Source organism: Callorhinus ursinus, unplaced genomic scaffold (genome assembly GCF_003265705.2).
Source record: "Callorhinus ursinus isolate GAN/ISIS: 27379988/994484 unplaced genomic scaffold, GSC_fseal_2.0 scaffold22, whole genome shotgun sequence".
NCBI lineage: Eukaryota > Metazoa > Chordata > Mammalia > Carnivora > Otariidae > Callorhinus > Callorhinus ursinus.
This window is the reverse complement of record NW_027397084.1, coordinates 24,675,099-24,700,973: the sequence shown is the minus strand read 5'-3', so window position 1 is coordinate 24,700,973 and position 25,875 is coordinate 24,675,099. Positions and strand designations below refer to the sequence as shown.

General features: G+C 38.3%; 1 protein-coding gene across 2 annotated transcripts in view; it reads right to left on the bottom strand.

The window, feature by feature from the left end:
- Positions 1–231: 231 nt before the first annotated feature.
- OGFRL1 (opioid growth factor receptor like 1) overlaps positions 232–25,875 on the bottom strand; it is a 69,387-nt gene continuing 43,743 nt past the window's right edge. Inside the window, exons 8-10 of one of the 2 annotated variants that reach the window (XR_003211832.2) lie at positions 3,011–3,049; positions 1,763–1,793; positions 232–447 (exon numbers count right to left, since the gene is read on the bottom strand). The gene's annotated coding sequence lies outside the window, so the exon portion shown is untranslated. Of the gene's footprint in view, positions 448–1,762; positions 1,794–3,010; positions 3,050–24,057; positions 24,697–25,875 lie in introns of those variants that run through there. The other variant, XR_003211833.2, reaches the window with a different exon arrangement.

The window sequence follows — 25,875 nt, the reverse complement described above, 5'->3', positions numbered from 1 at the left end:
AAAATGTATTGTTGAAGACCAGGATGCATTTCTGACTTCCAACAATAAAGCACTAGGTCAAGGATAGAGGTATAGATTTGAACTTTGTTGACCCCAACCACAAAGTTGGCATAACCTGAACCAAAGTCAAAGACACACAGAAGTAGAATTCAACAGAACATAAGAAAAAGCTTTCTAGCCATTTTAGAGAATCCAAAGATTTGGAGGCAATGAGTTCCTTACCACTGGAGATATTCAAGCAGAAATTTCAGTAGCCACAGTGGGTGTGTGTTATAGCAGTGTTCTAAGGAACAGAAATGTTACAGTCTCTTCAACCCTGAGAGTTTATTAAATGTGTATCAACAATTCCCAAGTGTCCCACTTACCAACTTCTTGGGTATCACTTAACTTTTCTGGGCCTCAGTTTCCTCCTATTCAAAGGATTGAGAGGTGATAGTACTCACGAAGCTGTTAGAGAGATTAAATGACTTTGAAGAACAATAGCAGTAGCTTGATTCCAAATCTCCCCCATGACATTCCCAAAATAACCATACAATTAACAAGGAGAACAAATAAAACTACATGGGACCTATGACTTAAACATTGTTAGGGAACAGAAAACACTGCAACTTTCAAGTCACTTATGAGGGCAAAAAAAGAAAAGAAATTCTAACAAAGCTTCTAATACCTGCAAACCATCCCAGGAAACCTCTTGCATAGAGAGGTAGGGTTAGGGGCCAAGAGGAAGAGGTGAGACATACCAAAAAATGTCAAAGATACATTGGGATTTGGTTATTCAGAGCCTTAGCTACAGGGAAGGGCCTTGAAAGAGTTCAGGGCTTGAAGTAGCAGCCTTAGAGATAGTGCTTCTGGGGGAAGATTATAGAGAGAATAGAGATTGTACTCCTTGGATATGAGGTGGTGGAGCGGGGGGCAGGGGGAGGAGAATATTAAAGATCTTGCTGAATAAGATTGGTTTATTGTATTAATGTCAATATTATGATTGTGATCATTGTGCTGTAGGTTTCCAAGATGCTACCACTAAGGAAAACTGCATAAAGAGTACATGGGATCTCTCTGGACTATCTTTTACAATTTCATGGTATTCTTCAATTATCTCAAAATTAAAAGTTTTATTTTAAAACTTATTTTCTTTTCTTTTTTTTTTTTTTTGAAGATTTTATTCATTTATTTGACAGAGAGAGACACAGCGAGAGAGGGAACACAAGCAGGGGGAGTGGGAGAGGGAGAAGCAGGCTTCCTGCGGAGCAGAGAGCCCGATGCGGGGCTTGATCCCAGGACCCTGGGATCATGTCCTGAGCCGAAGGCAGGTGCATAACGACTGAGCCACCCAGGCGCCCCTATTTTATTTTCATAAGGTAAAAAAATGGGCAAGATGAAACTATATTATTTAGAAATTTATATTTGGGTGGTAAAACTAAAGAAAAGAAACTAATTGTCATAAATGTCAGTAGACTGGTTTCCTCTACAATGGGAAGAAGAGGTTGTCACTGGAAAAAAGTGGGATAGAGGTATTTCCTAACTTCATGATTGTTACACTCTGTGTATACTTTAAAAGAATTCATTAAGTTCTCCATTTATGTTTTTTAAAAAATTTACAAGGAAAGGTACAGACCCTCCAGGCCATGGTTTATAAACCACTGTTCTAAGATACAAAGAGAACTTTGATAGTTACCATAAAAAGCGGTACTAAAACTGATCTGACCACAGTGCCATAAAACTGGAAAATAAAAATAGAATCAAAAAATAAAAGGCATCTCACCTGGAAATTAAAGATCTTGCATGAAGTCACTCTTGGGTGAAAAGAGAATAAAAAAAATTAATGTATTTATGAAAAAGTAACAAGAGTAAAAACATTCTATACCAGAAATTTTGGAATACATTTGAAGCAATGTAAAGAATAATTTGTAACCCTATATACCAAGATCAATAAAAATGAAAGAATAAAAATAAGTGAATTAAATTTCCAACTCAAAATACTAAACAAAGAACAAAATAAGTAAATAACAAATGAAAGTAGAAGGAATTATTCAAGTTAAAATCAGAAATGAATGAAGTAGAGAAGAGAAAAACAGTAGGTCAAATTAATCACAATCCTATTATCTTAGAAAAATAAACAGACAAACCACTAGCTAATCAAAAAAAGGAGGAGAAATCACAAACATACAAAAGTAGAAATTACAATTTGGAAATAATTATGATCCAAAAGAAAAATTTTTTAAGTCATTAACATCTACTTTTGCATGCCCTTATGCGAATACAGTTGAAAACCTAGAAGAAATGCATAATTTCTTAGGCAAGTATACTATACCAAACCTGATCCCAGTAGAGATAGAAAACTTAGACCAATTTTTACAAAAATGGGAAAAAATGTCTACCTATCCCACATGATAGCAGCAGGCCCAGATGATCATACAGAAGAATTCTACCAGACCTTTTGAGACCAGACAATCCAAATGATACATAGATTGCCTCAGACAATAAGAAGTCAAGAAGTTTTTTTATGAAGCCAAGTATAACATTGATATCTAAACCTGATAAAGATAGCACAAAAATTTGTAGACCAATATCATCTATGAGATTGATATAAACATTTTTAATAAATGAAATACTGTTGAACTGACTGATAGCACATTAAAAAATTAACACACCCCATAATCAAATAAGGTTTATACTAAATGTAAAAATGCTTAGTATTAGATACCAAATTAATATAATTCACCATTTTAATGTCTATGGGTAAAAATGATAAGAATTTATATGTGTTGAAGATTGACTTTGGCAAAATTAAACACCCATTCTTCATAAAAACTTTCAGGAAAACAGTAACGAATGGCTATTTCCTTACTTAATAGGGAAACAGTAGAGGGATTCTTACTAAGGTCAGTAACAAAGTTAGCAAGCCCACTATCTCCACTGGTATCTAGCACTGTTTAAAAGCAATAGTCAATACAATTAGACTAGAGAAAACAACCAGAGGTACAGGAGTTATAATAAGAAATAAATCTACCTCTATTGGCTGATGATCTGATAGAATCCATGGAATATCCTAGAGAATCAAAGATAAAATGAATTCAAACAATGAAATATTAACTAAGGTAGCAGGATATAAAACTAACATGTAAAAATTGGTAGCATTCATATACACAAATAGTAACCAGCTAGAAAATATAATGAATGCACAAAACCATTTACAATGGTGACAAAAAAGATAAAATATTTTGGAGCAAATTTCACAAGAAATGCTCAAAATCTACATGAAGAAAACTACAAAACACTTCTATAAGACACAAAAATAGGCTTGAAAAAATGGAAAGACATCTCTTATTCTTTATTAGCACATCTCAACATCATCAAGATGTCAATTCTTTCTAAGTTAATTTACAAGTGTAATCTGATCCCAGTAAAAATTCCAATGGGCTTTTTTATAGAGCTAAATAAGTTGGTCTTAAATGTCATATACAAAATAAGCACACAGAGTCAGAGAGATGCGGAGAAATGAAGAGAGGAGCAAAGGAGAAATGAAATAGAGGGGTGGTGTGAGAGATTCAAAACATAAGAATGGCTGACTTGCCGTTGCTGTCCTTGAAGACAGAGAAAGGGGGTCGCTGGCCAAGAAATGGAGGCAGATCTTAGAAGCTGAGAACAACCACCAGCCTACAGCCAGCAAGGAAATGAAAACATCATTTCCTACATCCACATGCAACTAAATTCTATCAACAGAATAAATGATCTCAGAAGATGATTCATCTTAAGAGCCTTCAAAAAAGAATGCTTGGTGACACCATGATTTCAGGTTTATGAAATCAGAGCAGAGAACCAGCCAAGCCAACCCAACATCTCACCTATAAAAACATGCGAATACTATACACAGATTGAAATGCAGCAAACAACTAAGTCTGTCAGTGAACATGAAATGAATAAATGTGGTATGTTCTGGACAAAAAAAGAATTATTAAATTATATGAAAGTTCATCTATTTTTAAAACAGGTGAGAATAGTCAAGAAAATTTTGAAATAATATACTGGGAGAGACTTGCTTTGCCCAGATATTAAAATTGTTTCAAAGGTACAATACTTAAAATGGAATAGTACTGTCTCAGGAATAGACAAATACATTAATAAAGCAGAAAAGAGAGGCTTCATACAAAATTATGCCTAGGATAAAGATCATTATACACAAATAAAGAATAAATTATTCTTTAAATAGTACTAGGACAATTGGTTATCAGGAAAAAGAGATCTTCACCTCATACTGTGTGGTAAAATAAATTGGAACTGGATTAAAAATTAAACATTTTTAGGGAGCACCTGGGTGGCTCAGTAGGTTGAGTATCTGCCTTCAGCTCAGGTCATGATCCCAGGGTCGTGAGACTGAACTCCAGGTCTGGCTCTGCACTCAGTGGGGAGTCTGCATGAGATTCTCTCTCTCTTCCCTTGTCCCTCCACCCCCCTGCTGCACTCTCTCTCAAATAAATACATCAATCTTTTTTTTAAGTTACTTTTTAAAAGTCAAATAGGTGAATATTTATATGATCTGAAGATGGCAGAAAATCTTCCAAGCATTACAGGAATTTTCAAAAATCCACAATACAAAGGACCAATATAAATAAAGATAATTAAAACCTTATGTACCAAAATATGCCAAACCAAATATGAAAACAAATAACAATTTGGGGGAAATATCTGCAAAACTTATGAGAATGAGAGGATTAATAGACATAATATTCGAGAGACTCTTAAATAATTAAGACAGAGATTTTAATAGAAAAAAACATCAAATGATCATTCACAAAAGACATTAAGCTGACTAATAAAAATGCTTAAAAGTTTCAACAGCAAGAATAATCACAAAGTTTTCTAAAATGAAAGTTCTCTAACCTTGAAGGCAATCTCTTCTGATTGAAAAGTTAAGCCTTCATGAAATGGTCCATTGGCTTATCACTGGCACATAAAATTGGGTACCTAAGTTGGTGTGACACATCTTTTGAGCTGCTTTCTCATGTTTTTATTTTTATTTTTTGAGCTGCGTTTTTTATTTTTATTTTCTTAATTTTTTTATTAAGTTCAGTTAGCCAACATATAGTACATAATTAGTTTTTGATGTATTGTTCAATGATTCATTAGTTGCATGTAACACCCAGTGCTCATCAGATCAGGTGCCCTTCTTAAAGCCCATCACCGAGTTACCCCATCCTCCCACCTACCTCCCTTCTGCAACCTTCAGTTTGTTTCCCAGAGTCCAGAGTCTCCCCTGATTTGTCTCCCTCTCTGATTTTCAGCTGCATTTTTAAAAAACTTTGGACTATCTCAATGGATTATAATAGTCTATTGATCAACTATGATATGTGGTTTGAACTTGAGATTACAAAATTTTTTCCAGAATTAACGGAAAGAATGGCTGTTTTTGATGAAACTTGATGGGGAATACAATTTTTTTAAAATACTATTTTATGCCAAAAAGCAAAAGAAAATGTATTATGACAATAAACATAAGTTCCGTGGAATCTGAATTTTTAAGACATAACAGATCTTCGTGGACCCCTGGAGTCAGAAGATACAATTTCTTCAATAGAGATTTGAAGCAGGTGAAATTGGCTGTAGTTTTGCTTACTCTAATTTAAACTAGCATGTTTCACCATGATGGAATCAGGGCTCGTTTGATCTCTGGCTTCCGTAGGAGAACATCAGTATAGACGCAATCCCAAGGCAGAAGCAGTGGACTACAGTCATCTGGAGTTAGTTTCAGGAACATAAGTACATACAATGGAGGGTTCTATTAATTCAAAGAGTCATGAGATAAAAGATTGTTTTCAGCTGTACATTCCAGAAGGAGGAGCTACCAGAACATGGTGATGGCATGGTTTTCTTTCCCCCTTGGTGGGATGGGTTATTGGTGACACATAAAAGGTAAGAAGAACGAGGAGATACTAGGAATAAGGCAATAGCATTAATTTTTTTTCAAGGTTGTACTGAACTGAAATAATTTTCTTCTATACTCAACTCGAAAAGAGAAAGAATAAGTATTTTTCATAGTCAGGAATAAAATGCCTATCATTCTTCTCTTTTTACAAAAGCAGTTCCCATAATCCAGGTTTAGTCTGATTTATTAATAATGATACAGTGAAAGCCACCTTTGTGTTGATTAAAATTTTAGTTTTATTAAGAACTAAAAATGAAAAACAAAAAACACAAGGATATCTAGGAAATTACTGAATATGAAGATCTACAGGGTGATGGGTGTTGGGGGCACTTGGGGGACAAGAGGAAGAACTGTTACCAGGTATAAAAACGTGCCACCTTTTTCATTAAACAGTATAGTATTGGCACAAGAAGGAGCCGTCAGACCGATGGAATGAATAAAACCTGCTGAAATAGATCCAAATACATATACAAATCTAGTTTATGATAAAAGAGGTATCTCGAATCACTGGGGCAAAGATGCTCCGTTCAACATATAGCATAGGGGTGACTGGATAGCCACTTGGAAAAAGGTAAAAGCAGATCCATGGTTTTCATCACACCCAAGAATAAACTTCAAATGGATCAGAGATCTAAATATAAAAAGTAAAACTACACAAGCACCAGAAGAAAACATAAGCGAATTCTTCTAAAACCCGTGTATAAGGCGAGGCTTTCTAGCTATGATCTAAAGTCCCAGATACAATAAAAGAAAAGGTTAGTAAATATGACTATTTACTAATAAAAAAACTAATAAACTGTTGTGCCTGGCAAAAACATTAACAAAGTCAAAGACATCTGACAAACTAGGAAAAAATATTCACAGCATATGTCACAGATAAAGGGTTAAATCCCCAATGATTAATAATTCTTTTGAATTGAGGAAGAATTCTGGTGGAAATCTATTTTCGCCAGCCAGAATGACAAAATTGAAAAGCTTAACGATATACTCTGTTGATGAGATGGTGGAAAAACAGGCACCGATCAGCACTGATATTGCTGATCAATATGAAAAACAGTGTGACTCCTAAGAAGGGGAATTTGACAATATCTAACCAACTATATATAACCGAAACAAACCGCAACACAGAATTCCCTCTATAAATGTATTCTGACCATCTATCTCCAACAATATGAAAACACGAATGCACAAAGTTATTTACAGAGTATTATTTGTCATTGTCAAGCATAAGAGATTGGTTGAATAGATGATGGTACATACACACAATGGAGCACTATGCAGCTGTGAAACATAATCAGGAGGAGTGCTATGTGCTGATACGGAATGATTTCCAGGAAATATTATTAGTGAAAAAAACAAAATACAAAGTGTTTAGTGTGCTAATTTTTGTGTAAAAATAAGGGGGAAACCTTAAAATACATGGCTCATCATTACAGAAATTAACACAAGAAGCACAAACCAGAAAACAGTGAAATCGATTGTCTACAAGAGGTTGGCGAAATTGGGTAGAAGGAATACAGGAAGCAATGACACATTTCTCATTATACCTTTTGTATTGTTTGACCTTCGAAGTCATATTAGTATTCTACATATTCAAAAATAAAATTAAATCGGTAAGAATACAAAGAAAGTGTTAAAATTGAAAGCAAGCTGAAACACATGAACCTAATTGTATTTCAAATGAATACTATAGCCACACTTACAGAAGGAAGGGAGACAGGCAGAGAGGGTGGGGAAACAATAACCAATCTCAATAACTTCTAAACACAATATTGCACTATATATCCTCAGTCTTAGGATAGTTGGGGAGAGAGTCCACAAACACATCCCAAACTCTTCTTAGTACATCGTTTATTGTAATGTCACGGGCAAAGCAATTTTGAAACTCTTAAATGTACTAAAGGGTTTAGATGTACAAATGAGTAAATGTGTTGATGTTGTTGGAAACTAGAGTTCTCACTATGAAAGAAGGAAATACAAATATGAAATGCTGGAAGGCAAGAAAAACCTTCTGGAAGTGTATGGCAACTGGAGGAATTGGTGTAAACTCATGACTTTTAAAATATTTATATGAATGTTTACGTGTGCATACATGTGCATGCGTATATATGTGTCTGTGTACTGATATGCAGGCATATGCATACGTGTACAGAAGCATCATAGGTCTCTTCACTGTAAGGGCCAAAGAGAAAAGACCAGAGTAGCAACAAGCAAACCTAGCTCCCAGACCTTGGTCCCACTGAAACGAATCAAGTCTTCTAGGAGAAATGGCTGATTCTAGGGCTGGGACAGGGTAGCTTAGTTCCCAAGAAGATAGGCCGCCCCTGGCATCCAACACTTGTTCTCCTCTTCAAGTCCTGTGAAACTGTTTACAGGTTCTTCTACCTACTATTGACCTGATTTCCAGTCAATCTCTCTGGGCTGCCATAAAGTTTATAATGATCTTCAGGACTTCAAAGAACTTCCACCAATCCCAAATCGTTGCTTATTTTTATCCTGCATTCCTGCAAACATTCCTTGAAAGGCCATATAAAACTCAATTTTTATTTGCATCACGGCAAGCTTCTCTTATTTGCAATTAGTTCCACATGTCTACTTCCGTACATTTGTCTGACATTATAGTTCTAAAGGTTTGCCAGAACACAAATGTCAGAAAAATTGGCCACAACTAATTAAACAGCACACATTGTAGAAGCACACATTCAGGACAGCATGGTAAAAAAAGAGAACAAAAACAAAACTTCATTGGCTGAGCATCTGCAAGTGTGTCTGTGCTAAAGCTCCTTGGCCAGGAGTGTAGCCTACAGGTTCACTGGCTGACGATGCAACCGGCCTCGGAAAATACATCCGGGACAACCTGTAGCGTCATAAATTGGCCCTTTATCATCTTCTAAGTATCCACCTAACATTTTTATTACAAGTAGCACTGGATTGGAGACTACCGCTTACGTCAGCATGTCCCTGATAGCGTGCCCTAGCCCGTGGGGCCCCCTCCCCAAGGAAGGGCCGCTAGGCACAAAAGGCCCTCTCACCTAGAACTGCTGCTGCAGAGACTGGCCTTCCACCCACCTTGAGATGGTCCGAGCTCGGATCTTGACCTGCTGACCTTTGGGAATCAGGGGCAGAACAGTCACCAACCCCAGGCCAGGCCTCTTCCCTTGGGGTAAAAGTCAGTGAGGGGGAGGAAGGGAACCTGAAAGCTATTCTTCCCAGGGCTTCAGGAAAGATGGAAGTGCCAAACTGACGGGCCCAAGAAGGACCTGTGTGTTACGGCAGATGTCTAGTTCTGTAGTGTGTAAAGTGTGAGCTCACTACTCCTTGGCAGGACCCGCTTGCTTCGGCTCCATGCTGCTAAGCCATTTTCCCTTTTTTGTATGTGTTTTCACGGCTGCTTCCGCTGACTAATTCTGGCACCCAGGAGAGGCTCAAGTGACTGTGTTACAAGTTTGAGGCTTATCCAATATTCATCTTAGTTATATGCACCACATTGTACCCAGTTTGAATGTTTGCTTAATTTACTTTTCTCTGGATGAAGAGAGAAGGGAGACTCAAACATTATGGAGGGAACCTGGATTTTCTTCTTTTCCCTTTCTCTCCCTAAACCGGCTAGTACAGGACTTTCAAGTGGCTTATGGAAAGGACTAAAAGTGAAGGGTTAAAAGACAAATAGAAGTGGTTTCTATTGTCGGCCTCTGAAATTCCATGAACAGACTGAAAGTTCAATTGAGGTCTATGAAAATATTAACAGATGCCAAAAGGCCAGCAGCCAGGATTTGTGTCTTTGTGCAAGAACTGAATAGCTACCAACAGCTAGAAAAAATTCTTAAACCATGGCAGTGATAGAACAGTCCTATGAAAAAGACAGTGAGAGAGAACTACTTCTGAAGTGATGAGGTTTATGAACTCGTAAAAAGAACGTGCTCTACAGTCCTAAGCCTCTCAGAACGTAGACAACTGGAATATTAGGGCTTGGAGATAACATTTATTTATTCTCTAATGATGCCATTAGCACCAGCAGTTAGAATGAATCTGACCCAACGAGGTCTTTTAGTGAAGGGAACTAATATACATAATTATTTGTCAAAATTTAAGTTTGCAACAAGCTTAAGAAGCTCTACTTTTAAGTTACTTAGAATATCAATCACATGACATCTTAACAAGATGGAGATTTCTTTTCTTGGTAGTAAGTTTAGTTAATTACATTAATAAAATCAAGATTGACCCTCCTTAGTTATTTTGTGCTTCTGAACATTTAAATTGGAAGTATATCTATTGGATTCATCTATTAAAAAAAGGTATTAGTCAAGATAATAAAAAATGTTGGCTATCTAAAGTGAATCAAAACCAATGCCAAAAGTTGAAAGTGTTCTTTATAAAGTAGAATTTGCATTTTTAAGATTAAAACATAAGTGACAAAAACATGATTAAGGCAAATATTTGGGATTTTCTTTGCAGATCAAATTAAAAATGTGTAAGTGCTTCAAAATGCTCAATGACAATTCCCTTTTTATAATTAGAATCCATAGTTTTAATTTAGCTTTATCAAAATGAATTTATTGCTTTTATTTCTATTAAGGACAACTTATTTATTAAATCTTAACTGATATTTGACTGTAATGACAGAGAAGAACCAGGAGAGGGCACTTTAGTTCTCTAACAAAATAAAACCACTCCTACACCCTTTTATAAATCAGTAAAACAGATAATGAGAGGATTTGAAATATCTAGTAAAGGTTAAACAAAAATGTAAAGCAAGTTCCTCTGCTTCCCAGAGCCTAATAAAAGATATCTCAGGTAAACGGCAGTTTCTTTCTTTAATCATTCCATAAATCAACCGAGTAACATGAAAAACAGTAGTGTTCTCAGATCTGCAAATCCATGAATCCATCATTTCAAGAGTATTTCATTTAAAAAAAACCTCACATTTACTTGGAAATTGCCTGATCTATTGAATGTACTTGATTTAAATAAATAAATTCTCATTATCCAGGATTTTGAAGTGGTAGACCGTTCTAAATATGTAAGAAGTAGCAATACATAACACTGTATTTCTTATACCTTGGTTCGATGCTTACTAACGATTAGCCTGTGCCCTTAGTCGTGTTATTTAATCAGTTTCCTCCAAAATTATCTTTATTGTCATCATCATCACCTCAAGGCAAGGCTCCTACTTTCAAGTAGCTTCCATTCTACTGTAGTTGTAAAAAGTAACATTAATATATGAGACGGCAAACAATAGAGAAGATAATGCACAATTAAATCTGAATTCTGTTATTCGGTGTGTAAATAATCCCAGGCAAGTTATTTAATTCCCTGGGCTTCTGCGTTTACATCTCATAAGGTTCTGTACTTGATGATCTGACTAAAACACTGTCATCCATTCTTATTTTGTATATTATTCTATCAAATTTGACTATCGAGTATCCAGGCTCTCAACAGATTTACCATGGTTCTTAACCATGAGGTTGTAAAGACCCACTCAAAAATCTTACAGAAGATGTGGAGTTTATCCTCCTGAGAAAATGCTCTAATATATTTCTTACTCAAAATGAGTAAGATTCATTTCAGGAGGTTTAGGGACATTCAGAAACCAATCTATAGGCTCCCTAGTGGGTTGTTTAGCATAACAAACTCCCAACTGCATCAAGAATGCCTGATAGAGGCACAAATTATACAGTTCCTACATATGTTGGGGGTTATTCCTAGAACTTTTACATGTTGTTTTTGAGTCAAGATGGGTGATGAGGTTGGAGAGAGAGGTATGCCATACCAAGAGATTTTGGACTTTATCCCATAAGCAACAACAAGTATACTGGAATGTTTAAACATAAAAGTGGAAGATATGCATTTTAAACAGCAAAACCAGACAGTTGAATGTAAAATAAACAGAAGAAGAAGGACAGGAAGCAAGGAGATTGTTAGTTTACAGAGCAATAATCTGGGTGAGGCATAGTGAGATCCTGTTTAAAAATCTTTCCAAAATTAGGGATGTTCCCTTTTCTAAGATAGGCCTACTTGGATTCTGTATAATAAATAATGAGACAGACATTTTGGTGTTTTCAAACACCAAGGGACATTTTGAAACTGGACGAAGAATTGTTCTGCATTTCCACTTATTTTCTACTCAGGGCAATAGTGGATACCAGCATCCTTGTGTTTGCATTCTTCTGCCTATGTGGAGTACTGCAAAAGCCTGAGCAGCCTGGGATCCACCAAGGACGTATGGCATGCTCCTTCTGAAAAGGCAGACCTAGAGGGCTCTGCTCTCCATTCACATCAGGTTCAGGGGTGGGTGTTCAATCCTCTTCATTATATCCCTTAGGGCAGAAATCATGGGCCACTCATATGTTTTTTTGAGGCTAGACCAATGAGGAAATCTCTCTCCATTCTGTAGTAGCCAAAAATAATAGGCAAGCGAAATTTCTGGATAGGGACATTTCTCACGGACCTGTAGTGAAAATTTAATGAAAAATATGTGTGTGTGTGTTGTGTGTGTGTGTGTGTGTAGATTGTCTTCTAGGAAATTTGCACATAGATCCTGATACTGCCATATATTGCCAAATCCCATTTTTTTTCTATAAGAAAAGATAATTAAATACTGAGGATTGGATATAGAAATGTTCTCATTCTTATAAAGGGGAATTTGGCCAAGAGCCCCCAATAATAAGGGCAGAAATAAGACAGAGTCAGTGTCATGGGAGAAAATAGATCAGATTCACACATCAGTTTATTGATTCTACTCAGAATTTGGTATTTGGTTAGATGTGGGGAGTGAAAGCAACGGTTCCAAAGTGTCTATAGAACAAAACCCACAAACCTCATTGGAGGCACTTCACAGTGCAGCCCAACTCTCCATCAGTCTCCTGCCCCACGGCCCACCCCAGTCTGCATTCAGTGACAACAGACTGCTAAACATACCACATGCCTTGATGTCTCTGTGAGTTTGTGAACATTGTTACCTTGGCCCAGAATGCCCTTCCTCATGACTCTCCATCTGGTGAAATCCTAGCCTTCCCCACATTTCAGCCCCAGAGCCACCTTTTCCATTAAGCCCTTTGTTAAGGCCCTCTGCCCGCTTCCTGGGGAAAATAAAAAAAAAAATCACCCCTCTCTCTGGGCCACCTACACACCATTCATGTGTTCAGTGTTCATCAGAGTATATGGAAGTGAGTATCATTCACATCCTTCTTTCCCACTGCTTTGTGAGCTCCTCACGGAGGGAGCCCGCTCCAACTGCTTTTGTTTCCCAAGCTTCCAGCACAATGTTTGCACAGCATAAGGAATAGATCGGCATTTCTTAAAGAAAGAAGGGGAGAGAGAGAAAGGGATTCCAGTTAAAAGGCTGTTATAAGAAGCCAGACAGAAAGTCTCATATGAGTCTAATTATGGAAAGTGGCATTGGGAATGGAAATTCACAGTTATGAAAATAGAATAGATTCAAGTAGCTGAGTGATTAAATGTAGGGGATGAGAGAGAAGAAGGACCCAAAGATGATCTGACCAATTTTCTGGCCCAAGAGACAGAGAGAATAAAAAGAGATGATCCTGAAAATATAGGGAGACTAGGAAGGGGGCAGAAAATGAATTACTGTTTCAGACTTTAAACTTGACGTGCAGAGGAACACCCATTTCAAGGTACTTAGCAGGTGGTTGTATATTCAGAGTCAGAGCTGGGCTTTAAGAAGAGTTCAGGGCTCACAGCACAGCAGTGGAAGCTATGAAGTGGATGACATTGATGAGAAGGTCACTGATGACTGGATCTGGGGGTTCTGCCTCCATCTAAGAAATGAGGGAAGGAAGGAAGGCAGTGAAGAAATCTGTGAGAAGCCAAATGAAGTGACCCAAGGAAATCAAGTGTCCCAGGAGCCAAGAAAAGACCCATTCTCAGAGCAGGGGAGGTCAAAGGCTCAGAAGGTTGACAATGAGCCAGAGATGGACTGATGGAGCCACTGCCGTCATGAAGGAGAGCAGCCTCACCAAACGGCGGGACGAAGATGGCACCAGGATGGAGATGGTGAGGGACTGAAGACAGGAGTATGACCTGCTCTTGAGAATGTCGGTCATAACAGGGACGAGGGCTGTTTCTATACATTCTGTAAATGATTTCTGGCTGTGACCTACATTGCCTTTTAATTGAATGTTGTCTTAATCAAGTTAAAGTCAACCACCCACAGCTACTAAGATAATTTTTGTTTCTTTAAGAAGTTAGAAATAGAATCTATGTATGGGCCTGGAGTTGGGGTAAGGAAGTAGTTTAAGGATTCGTTCATATTGTCTTTTCAAGTGTGTCATTTAATTCCAAATATGAATCCATGGAAAAACCATGTTTTGGTTTTTCCCTAAAGATGAATCCCAAAGACCTTAAATAGTCCCTTCTGCAAAGAGAAAGAGAGAGAGAGAGACAGAGAGAGAGAGAAAGGAAAGAAAGAAAAGGAAAGGAAAAAAGAAAGAAAAGAAAGTAAGAAAGAAACAAAAGTGAAGAAAGAGAAAAAAGAAAAAAAGACTTCCATTAAATCCAGCCGGAATTGTGTATGCTCTACTGATCTAGGGGTCGGCCTTGAAATAAGGTCAGGGTTTAATTGTGAGTCCCACACACTTGAAGTCATTATTTCTCACTTGGCTCTCTCCTCCTGTCTCTCTAGATTGCAGGCTGTATTGTTTAATGTAGCAAAGGGAGAATCGAAATGTCTGCCTTCCTCGCAGTTGAGTACTTTTTATTGTCCCATTCCCTATTTATTACTGAGAAGATCTGTGGATTTTAGATCATAGTCAGTGAGACTTGTGGCGCCTTCATTCAGTGCCATGCCGGCCTTTGGTGGATTAATGCCATTGATTTTAGAACTGAAGACCTGTGTGTTTTTATTTGGTTTTAACCAATTACATTTTTGATACATTTTCTGAACAGGTTTTGGGAAATGTATTAAGATCTAGTTAAAAGGCAGACTTTGCAGAGATCCAAAATATTCACTAAATAATACGCCCAGGGTCATTTTATTCTGTCAGCGACTATCTGGAAGTTATATTTGATGAACTTCTGCAAAGGAAGTATTTCCTTCCCTCGGGAAGAAACAGGAAGCCAAGATGAAAGAAACTAAAAGGGGCAAAGAAAACAGAGGGAAGAGACTTCTGCCTCTGGTAATAGCAGATGAGGGAATTGCTGCTGAAAAGCAATTTTAAGAAAAGCTGTGCTTTATAGAAGTATATTTATTTAGATAAAATTTATTTATGTATTTTGTTCATGTACACATTAAAGTCTCCCTTCTAGAATGTAAGCTACCAAAGGGCAGGGGTTTTTATTTTGTTCACTTATATATCCCAAGCACTTGGAACAGTGTCTGAAACAAAGTAACTGCCCCATGACTCTTCCTTTGGTGAGTGAATGCATTATCATAAACTCCCATATCCTGGGACCATTTCACGTTCCTACCACAGAGGAGCTCTCTTTAGCATTGCTCACCATGCTGTCCCTGTCTCTTTGCTCTCTTCTCCCACCCAGCCCACGTCTAGTATAGCTCACTCCCCTGGAGAACGCAGGCCCCTGGGAGAGTAGCCTGGCTCTGCTCTACAGGTTAGGGAAGGGAATCCTCCATGTGTCTTTTGTAGACGTGAAAGAAAGGGGCTGACAGGCCACAGGGTTGGTGGGGGGAGGGAGGTAAAAAAAAAAAAAAAAAAAAACTGGACACCACTCTTTGGACTTAATCCCACTGAGACCACAAAGAGAGACACTGGATATTAGCATGGCTTCTGTCAAACTTTGGTGAGTATTCTGGGCTCTACACTTAAACAGCAATTTTTAATTCTATAGTCCCTTCCTATTTAACAGGAATGTTGTCGCTGAGTGCCCCGGGACAAAAGGTGAAGGTTGTGGTAAAAAGCTGATGTATTTAACCTCTGTGGATAATGATCTTGCCATCCTAACCCCTTGCTGAACAATTCGTGTGGCTACAGTATTATAGGGAGGCAAAAACCAAGTCACAAAATTACGATATCGTATTACCTATCCCTGTGTACACTTTGGCTGGCAGAGTCAGACTGACCAAAGAGTCGCAGCTATCAAAACATAAGGAAGTGGGAGAAAAAAGAAGAACTTGCTCTTTTGTACCTACAAAGACCCTCTTTCCCCCATGTGGTGGCCATGAAGACCACTGCTTAGACCCCCTTTCAAGAGGTCCTGCGTGGGGACCATGTTTGCCCGACAGCCTCCAGGTGCTGCATCTCTGAGTCTGCCACAGCACTCATGCCCGGGCCATGCTTCCCCCATGCTTCTCCCAGGCAAAGCTGGGGCAGGCCAGCCTGCCCAACGCACAACTCTTCTAATGTACGAACTTTGCTCAGGGACTCCCTGTTGGCCTGGCGGAGACTTTTTAGAACGGCACTGTGGTCTGAGATTCTTCCCAGGTGTCAGATCAGTTTCCAGGCCTGTAGGGTCACCTACCAACTCCTGCTCCCTCCTCTTTTATCCTTCACTGGCATTTTTTCCCAATGAATCTTTTGCACATCTCATCCTGCCTTGACACTAGCTTTTTGGAGGACTTAAACTAATACACCTCCAATAGCCAGTAGGTCTTAACTCACAAAATTCTTGAGTATCAATATTATAAAAAGATACTATGGATGAAGATGTGATCTTTCTTTAAAGATTTTATTTATTTATTTTGGTGAGAGAGAGAGAGTGCACAAGCAGGGGGGAAGGGCAGAGGGAGAAGCAGACTCCCTGATAAGTAGGGATCCCGATGTGGGACTTGATCCCAGAACCCCGGGATCATGACCTGAGCCAAAGGCAGATGCTTAACCGACTGAACCACCCAGGTGCCCATCTTTTAAAAGCCTTATTGGGGATACTGTATCCCCAAATGTCGGTGGTAAATGTCATCTCTGATCAATGCAACCAATGAAGGAAGTTCTTAACCTTAGGTTCATAAGCAACCTTAGGAGTTCTTGAGCCCCTTAAATTTGTGTGTATTATGTTGAGTGTGTATGCAATTCTCCCTGAAGAAGATCTATAGCTTTCATCACAGTCATCTACAAAATTCTCACCAGTGGCAACTCTCAGTTAATGCAACAGTTCAAAAGTCATATTAACATGAAATCTGTATTACAATGTAACTTATTTTATACAATAAACCATCATGCCTCTATTTTCTACCCGAAACTAAATGTCATCTTTAAGGCCCTGGAAACGAAGACACTGGTACAAAGATAATCAGTACTGCATTCTTCTTCTAATACTGAACTTTAAAAGAAGTCAAGCTCTAATTTAAGATATTGGCATCAAAGAAATAAGTATTGAATAATCCATAGGCTAATTTGTCATAGTGGAGGACTGAATATCAGTAGTAGATTCTTCAACTCTTGGCCCAGACAATGCTTAAATTTAATCCACTGGAAGATAGTGAAAAAGCACCTCTAGCATCTGTTCTCGAGGAGAAGGTTTATGTCAGCAACATTTACATCAACTATACACAGAACGTTTGTGTCAGCAGCATAAATGCTGACATGTCAGCATCTCTATTTTACACCCCCCCCCCAAAATATGTATAGTTTAATTAGACCAAAGACAGGGAATGGTTTGTTGATAGCTCAACCTGGAAGTAAGAGCTTCCTAAGGGAGATATTCCTGCCCCACCCTGGGGAACAATCTAACGTGTCACCGAAACACCAGACCTGCATGGCAGGTCTCTGCAGGAAACTATTCTCAGAAAGTGATCATTTTACCCCTGAATCTAGGGGAATGTTTATGGTAAATTGGGATAAATAATTTGCCTGGACACCCCCAGACCTCTGTGCTCTGCTACTAGCAACTTCAGCCAGGCACTCTGAATTCTTCCTTGTGTGGGCTTATCTTGTTTCTATCCTCATTTTAAATGTGAAAAAAGAGGGGCACCTGCATGGCTCAGTCAGTTAAACATCCAACTCCTGGTTTCTGCTCAGATCATGATCTCAGAGTCATGAGCTCGAGCCCTGTGTCCAGGCTCTGCGCTCAGCGTGGAGTGTGCTTGAGATTCTTTGTCTCCCTCTCCCTCTGCCCCTTCCTCTCTCTCTCTCTCTAATAAATAAATAAATCTTTAAATGGGAAAAGGAAAGCTTCTGCGGAGAGAACTAGAAGATCAACAGAACAGCCCTATAGTTCACTGTTAGGCTGGGACAAGCAAGTCCTTCGAGGGAAGAGCAAGATCCCCTGAAGGAAAAGTAGATCCATGAACAGCAAAAGGCTTAAGAAGGGATGGATACAGGACTCTCTCCCTCTTTCCTTAAATGTTCTTTGAATGTATTTGGCCCTTGCTTTGGCAGAAAATGTCTTGCTCAGTACTGTTGATTTCTCAGTTCCTGGTAGTATTGAATGATAATTTTAGGAAGCAACTTACGTTCCTTCTTGGAAAACTATGAGAAGAGATTTTGTCAGGGGTGGGGGTGGGAAAGGGCAACAGTTGTAGAGGCTGCAATCTTTCCAGTCACCAAGGGGAAGGGGAGAATTAAACCCAGGAAGTTTTAGAAAATACTGAATCATCTGAAGCCCTCTGTGTGGAGAGCCAGGTAGTGGGATTAAACGTCAGAGGAGCGTTAAAAACTGCTCAGGCTTTTGAAAAGAAACTAGAGATTTCCCCGTGATGATGACAATCAGATACTAACTCCTGACAAAACAGACTTGTTACCTCCAGCTAAGTTCCTTCCTGACCACTAGCTGAGTTCCTTACTTCTATTTCTTTCTCTACTGGAAACTTTTCTTTTTTTAAAAAAAGTAGTCATCTACATTCTGAATTAAAACATCTGTTCTGAAACACACACACACACACACACACACACACACATACATGCACTTTTAAAGCATTACTCTTCAGTGTAGAGATTTAATGGGGTAATCAGCAAGTGTAAGATGATCATCATAATGATTTAGACCAAGTGAGGACTCTTGTCTGGGGGTTATATATTTGCTAAGAAATCTTTACACCAGGATCCTGACAGAGACCCAGAAAGGGTTATAGAATTCTCAGCTTGGGGCTGCCAATGTCCTCAACCAATAGCCCTTAATGCTCCCCAGAATGCCTATCGGCATAACCCTGCTGGCTCTAAATTTTTTAAAAAGAAAGAGAAAAGGAAAAAAAAATTTGCTTCCAGTTTGACCAATGTCTATTGCACATTTTAAAAATATAACTTTTATAGACATAATTCTGGAAAAGCCAGAGTTATGGACATGGAAGATCAGAGTAAAATATATTAGGTGTCATATGTTACTTTGTTAACACGGAGTAATAATTCTAACTTGTACTGCATCTTTTTGAAGGATCACAAATTACTTTACTGCTGTCACTACAGAGCCACTGTTCAATCTTTCTGAGAAATTATAAAGGACACACAAAACACGTCTAAAGATGAAAGAAGGGAAATGCTTTCCCTATCTAATAAAAAGGAAAAGGGAGTGTCACAGGAAATTATAGACTGCTAGACTTATATGAGTACAGGAGCAAATGCTCAAACAAGCCATTTTAACATTGCATAAAATATGTAACAGGGAACAGAACCTTTTGAAGAGCATCATATTAATGAAAATATGTAGGTGTTTTTTTTTTTTGGCTTTTTTGTAGGAATGACATGAACAAAGCAGTTGTAATGACAATAAGGTTTCTAAGTCCACTGTGTTGAACAAGCAACATACCGCCATACACCAAAAGTAAGAAGGCATGGATCTAGCCTTGTCTGTTCCACAGAGTCCCCAGGAATTCTGAGTAAATCATTCATCCTTTATTTCTTGGATTCTCCTCCAGTAAAATCAGATAATAATTCCCACTTGTCAATGTATTCTGGACTAGAACCCTGAAGGAACTTAGAAGAGGGGTCCAAGATCCCAAGGATATTGGCATCTTAAATACATGCTAACTAGGGTGACTGCTTAGCTCACAGGATCCCCACCTGCTGGAATTAGCCCCCTTGATGCAGAAAGTTTGGGATAGAAGATGATCATATCTGGACTACAGGATCCTATTTTCTTAGCAACAATGTCCACAATAGCCAAACTATGGAAGGAGCCCAGATGTCCATCGACAGATGAATGGATAAAGAAGATGTGGTATACACACACACACACACACACACACACACACACACACACACACACACACACAATGGAATATTATGCAGCCATCATGAAGGATGAAAGCTTACCAAGTACATTGATGTGGATGGAACTGGAGGGTATTGTGCTGAGAGAAATAAGTCAATCACAGAAAGACAATTATATGGTTTCACTCATATGTGGAATATAAGAAACTGTGCAGAGGATCATGGGGGAAGGGAGGGAAAACAGAATGGGAAGAAATCAGAAAGGGAGACAAACCACGAGAGACTCTTAACTATGGAAAAGAAACAGGGCTGCTGGAGGGCAGGTGGATGGGGGGATGGGGTAACTGGGTGATGGGCATTAAGGAGGGTGCGTGATGTGATGAGCACTGGGTGTTACAGGCAACTGATGAATTACTAAACTCTACATCTGAAACTAATGATGTCCTATATGTTGGCCAACTGAATTTAAATAAAATAAATAAATTTTTAAAAAGGGATCTTATTCTCTTTGTCTACAGCTGATTAGTGCAGGCATAGACACTTCATTTAAACTGAGCTGATCATATTCTCTCTCCCAGGACACCAAATGGAGAGACAGAAAGGCAAAAAGGATTGGGAATGGTCAATCTAGAGAGTCAGAAGACATTTTAAAAATTATGAAATAATAGATAGAATAGATCATAGGGCAGTACTCTTGGCCCTCCCCCCATGCGTCGAGTGGAATTACTCCTGCTGGCTGTCACAGCCTTTCTTTTGAGGAATTGTATGAGACTGGGCTAAGAGGATGGCGCTGACCCACTGATTTGGGCAACCTACACACCACAGTGGTTCCTAAAAGTGGTCAGAAAGCATTACTAGTAGTAAGAATAGAGTTTGTTTTGTGAGACTCTTGTTTCATATGTATATTTATATAACTTATATATATTAAATACATAAGTAATATACATAAATAATATTTATACAATATCTAGAGATGTTTCTATAAATATTATGTTTACATTATACAATTACATTTATATACATTGATATATTATAAATTTCTTTTTTTTATTATTTTATTTATTTATTCATGAGAGACGGAGAGAGCTAGAAGCAAAGGGAGATCCAGGACGCTGGGATCACAACCTGAGCCGAAGGCAGACACTTGACCAACAGAGCCACCCAGGCATTCCTATAAATTTCTTATTGTGAGTTAAAAATATTGCCCTTGGTGAACTCCCACCTTCACCTAAAAATAGATTAGTACTTGTAAAACTAGTGTTGGTAAATGGCAGTAGCAACACATAATATAATATAAAGTTTATCTCAAAACAACTTAGAAAAGGTAGAAACAAGATGTTTATTTATAATTCCATTGACACCATTCCATTCCATTCCATTTCATTCCATTCATGACCCATTCCTGAGTTTAGTAAACAGAATAGATACATTTCCCCTTTTTTTCTTTCTTTTTTTTTTAATTTAAATTCAATTAGCCCTTTTTAAACTGGGCAGAGCCAGAAACTCTTAAACTCCAAACTGGACACGTTGTAAATGGAGAAAGGTCACATAAACTTCGGCTCATAATTTCATCTCTTAAACAAGGCCAAACAAATAATCATCTAAGGGCCCATTCGGACATCTGAGTCTAATCATTAATGCAAAGATCTGAAAGTTTGACTTTCACGTTTCATTACCTCTATCCTATCTACCATTTTACACTGGCTTTTTAAATTCTGTCATGTTATTGATCAATAATTGAATTGTAATCATATAATTTAATCTTTTAAATTAGATCTCTTAATTCCATATGGAAAATAAACTCATCATGATAAGTAAAAAAAATCAAAATTTCAAACAATTTTACATTTACATGATGCCTAGAAATATCAAGTATATTTATAAATCTCCCTTAATCCATTCAATCAGTCGTGTTGAGAGTCAACATGTGAGCCCTGTCAGTGCCTGGCCAATCCAGAAAGAATCAAACTCTATGACTCAGGGCTAAAAGGATAGTTTTTGATGCTTGAAAACCTGTCAACTACCTCATGATTTCTTCCAGCTTATGGATGTTCATTATAGTAGTATTCATCACTCTTAAAAATCCATCCATGACTTATCATCAAATATACTTCCTTCAATTAAAGGGTATCCTCCCTGATAATGTTTCCAAAAGTATACTTTTTTTCTTTTAAAAAGTGTGGAGTTATTAACAACTATGAGAAAACAGACTTGATCATCACATTCTTTGACAGATAGCATCTCTCTGCCTATTCTTTGAGACACCACAACCTTTTTATATTCCTGTTGTCTGTGCATGTGTATGACATCCATCACCATGAGCCATACCTGCTAGGGTAAAGATACGGTGCCATAGGGAGAGACATCGCTAGCCAAATCCCTTGTAGATTATGTCAGAGTGAAAGATGATGCTGGAAGCCTGCAGAAGAACAGTAGAAACTATGAGAGTCTAGGATACTTTATCTAGTTCGGAATTTGTGCAAAGCTCCTATGTTGAGTATTTTCTTGAACATTTTTCACATTCAACCTAAGCCAAAATTTTATCTTTAAGGCCAAATGATTCTACATCCCAAGTTACTCAACTAAGGGTATCTTTCAGTATTTGTTATCCAGTCTGATGGGTACATAACAATTCAATGCTTTTAGGGGAGCATCATAGTCTTATAAGAAAATGATATAAAAAATGGGAAAATAATATTGGCTTGTGATGGCCAATAGCTTTTTTCAGAGAGGGGAGCTGTTGGGCTTTCTGTTACCTTTATTCCAAATTTATTAACATGGCTTCAAGGTCCTTAATGATTTCTCTCTTATCTTCCATTATTGCTTCGTTAATGTGGTTCTTTAAAACATACCCTAAATCACATCCATGCCCAATAATTTTCAATTTGCAATTACCTTCATATACCATGCTTGAGGTGCATATGAGCCAGAAGGCATGCGTGGAGGAGAGCCATTTGGCTATGGTGGAACATTTATAACCACTTCAAAGTTAGGCTTTTGCATTATCTCCAGATGATATTACACATAGAGTCACATATGTATGCTGACAAGATATTCATCATTCAAATGTTCATCATATGATTTTTAATATGCCCCATCGAGGCCTATACTGCCTGGATGGCTTTTTAAAATAAATCCTGTGATTTCTTTGGAATATCACTTTTTATGTGTGTTAATGGTTTTAATGTATGAAAGGTAAACATTTAAAATTACCACAATTTTCATAAATTTGTTTTGGCATTTCTCCAGTTCGAATACTCCGAGGCCCTCAGTAGTTAGACATGGTCACAAGCTCTGCCTTGTTCTTTCACGTCTCACTGCCTTGGTGCTTGCCATGTCCTTTCTCCCCTTTGCTGTTCTTAAAGATGCAGCTCCAACCGACTGACACTCAAGCAGAAAGAGTGACTCCCTCCTCTTTGCTCTCATAGTATCCCTCTTTATTAGATCCATCACATTCTACATTCTGTGTTTACGTGTGCATGTCTGTCCCTCCATACACTGTGAGGACTCAAAGGCAGAGAGATTGCCTTTGTTAAACCCAAATCACCCTAGCAAGAGATGTTCTTCCTTCCCCTCCTAACAAGACCAGTTGGCAGAGGGCACATTAAACAGTGGCGAGTTGGCATCTCTTCGAATGTCTGCATACTTCAGTTGCCCCTTTGGAGCTGTATACTAATCAAGAGTCACTTGCATTTATTCCCACACCTACATGCCAGTTTTGATAGTTATTATAAGTATGTAACTTCATTAGATATTAAACAAACAATAAATGAATGCAGCTGAAATGAAAGCTTTATTTTTGAAAATTTATCCCAAAAGTTTTGGGAAAAATAGAGACAAAGTACACACACACACACACACACACACACACACACACACACACACACATCAAATAAATCATGGGGAAAAGCACTATACACAATCAAGGGGGGAATCTTAAACATTTAGAGGATTAAGTCTTTTCTCCATTTTAAGGAAATCACAGTTGAAAAGCTGCATGAAGATATGTTTGTGTTTTTTTTTTTCAAGAAGAGCAAGGTAGAGCTCCAAACAATAGTCTCAGAGTTAAAAAAAAAAAAAAAAAGTATTGGCTTTACATCAAAAGATTGGCAAATTAATTCATTAAAATAAAATATTTAAAAATAGCCTTTTAAAGCTTTCCCATCTTTAATCTGCTTTTCAACAGGAACTAACAAATCTGTGATGAAAGACCTTCTGCTGAACCCTGCCCGGCCCTCAACCTTTGCAACAAACACTGGGTAAAAAAACTGGAGCCGGACAAACTAGGGAACAAGGTGGTTCCCTTCTGAAAAGAAAACTGAAATGTGAACCCAGGTGCTACCTGTGACCACGAGTCACCTTGTAGAGGAAGCTGGAAGGAATCAAGGATGCCAGATGGAGCCAGAAAAGTCTGGGTTGCCGAGTACTACTCCTAAGGACAGGCACCCACCCTCCATCTAGGAGTGCTCCCACAACGGCATCTTTTCTTTTTGCTTACATTCGTGCAAGTTGGGTTTCTATCCCATGCAGGCAAAAATAGTCCAGTAATATAAAAAATAAAAGACATCACTACTTCATATATCGTCATTATTGCGGAAGTTGTTAGTTGACTCAACAAATATCGTTGGACGTCTCCTCTGTGCCAGACCGTGAGGAGATGAACAGACCAGACCGAAGGCCAGGCTCTCATGGAACTGAAGGCGCGTGTGCTGATGGCTGGAATGAATTGCAAATGTAAATGTTATGCTTATACCACACTAACACTTATATCATAATATAGTTGTTTCCATCATGCATGAATGGTTACTAGGTCCAACATGGACATTAAAGGAAGTTAGAATATGTTCAAGGGAGTAGCCTAACCCTGTCGAATGCCAGTGAGTCCAACGGCGCCTAACTCATAGCCCTGTGCCGTTGTCAAGTTTAGAATTCGGTATTGGAAGAACTCTGACTTAGTAAGTAAGGCAGTGTCTTACCTTAGCATGATAGAAATATACAAAGAGACCTCATTTGGCTTGGTTGCTGCTCTAGGAGAGTGCTTTAAAATTTCAGAACTGGAAGGGGCCTTCTTGGAGGGAAAATAAAGCACAGAGAAATTAAGCCGTTCACTCACTGTCGGGCAGACTCTGCGTGCCGCAGATCGCAGCCAGATGTCAAGATACCTGGGAGGCCACACTCAGTTGGAAGTGTATCACAGTAGTTTGTTGCTACTAATAAAATAGTGACATTTGGATAGTGGGAGAGAAGTGTGTCAGTCTATTCCTGGGGAAGTGAGTCAGGAATTGCACACTCCCAGGAAACCCCGTGGGGAAATCAATATTATGCAAATCAGTAATATGAGCGTTTCCTGTCACTGGGGACAAAAAAGCAGAAAATCAGGTCCGTTGGTAGAAAATTTAGGACTGGAACCTAGCATCCTGAGTCTTTTCAGAGCGTTCTGTTTTTAAATCAACTTACAATAAAGGATCAGATCGACATCAAGGAGGGAGAAAATTTAACATGTGGTTATTAATGGCCCAAGGGAAATAAATAAACCTCTATCAAATGAAGCGCAGTCTGTGACATCTGCAGACCCCTGTCTTCCTCCGTTCCTCACAGAGTAATTGCACTGATCTGGAGGGAATTTTATTTTTATCCTTTCTAACTTAACTTCTGCTTGCTGTAGAGGAGGTTAATGTCTTGCCTAAACTTGAGCTTCGCAAAGTGGTATTAGTACCCACCAACTAATGTCTTATTCAAATACCTCAGATGAAACAAAACATCATTGACTTGGCCCTGCTCCTGTACACCTCAATTTTCAAAAGCTTTCAGTGTCAATTACCTCTCACAACAAAGCAGTCCACAAGCCTCTTGATAATGCTCAGAATGTCATCTCATCGATCCAGGTCTGTTTAC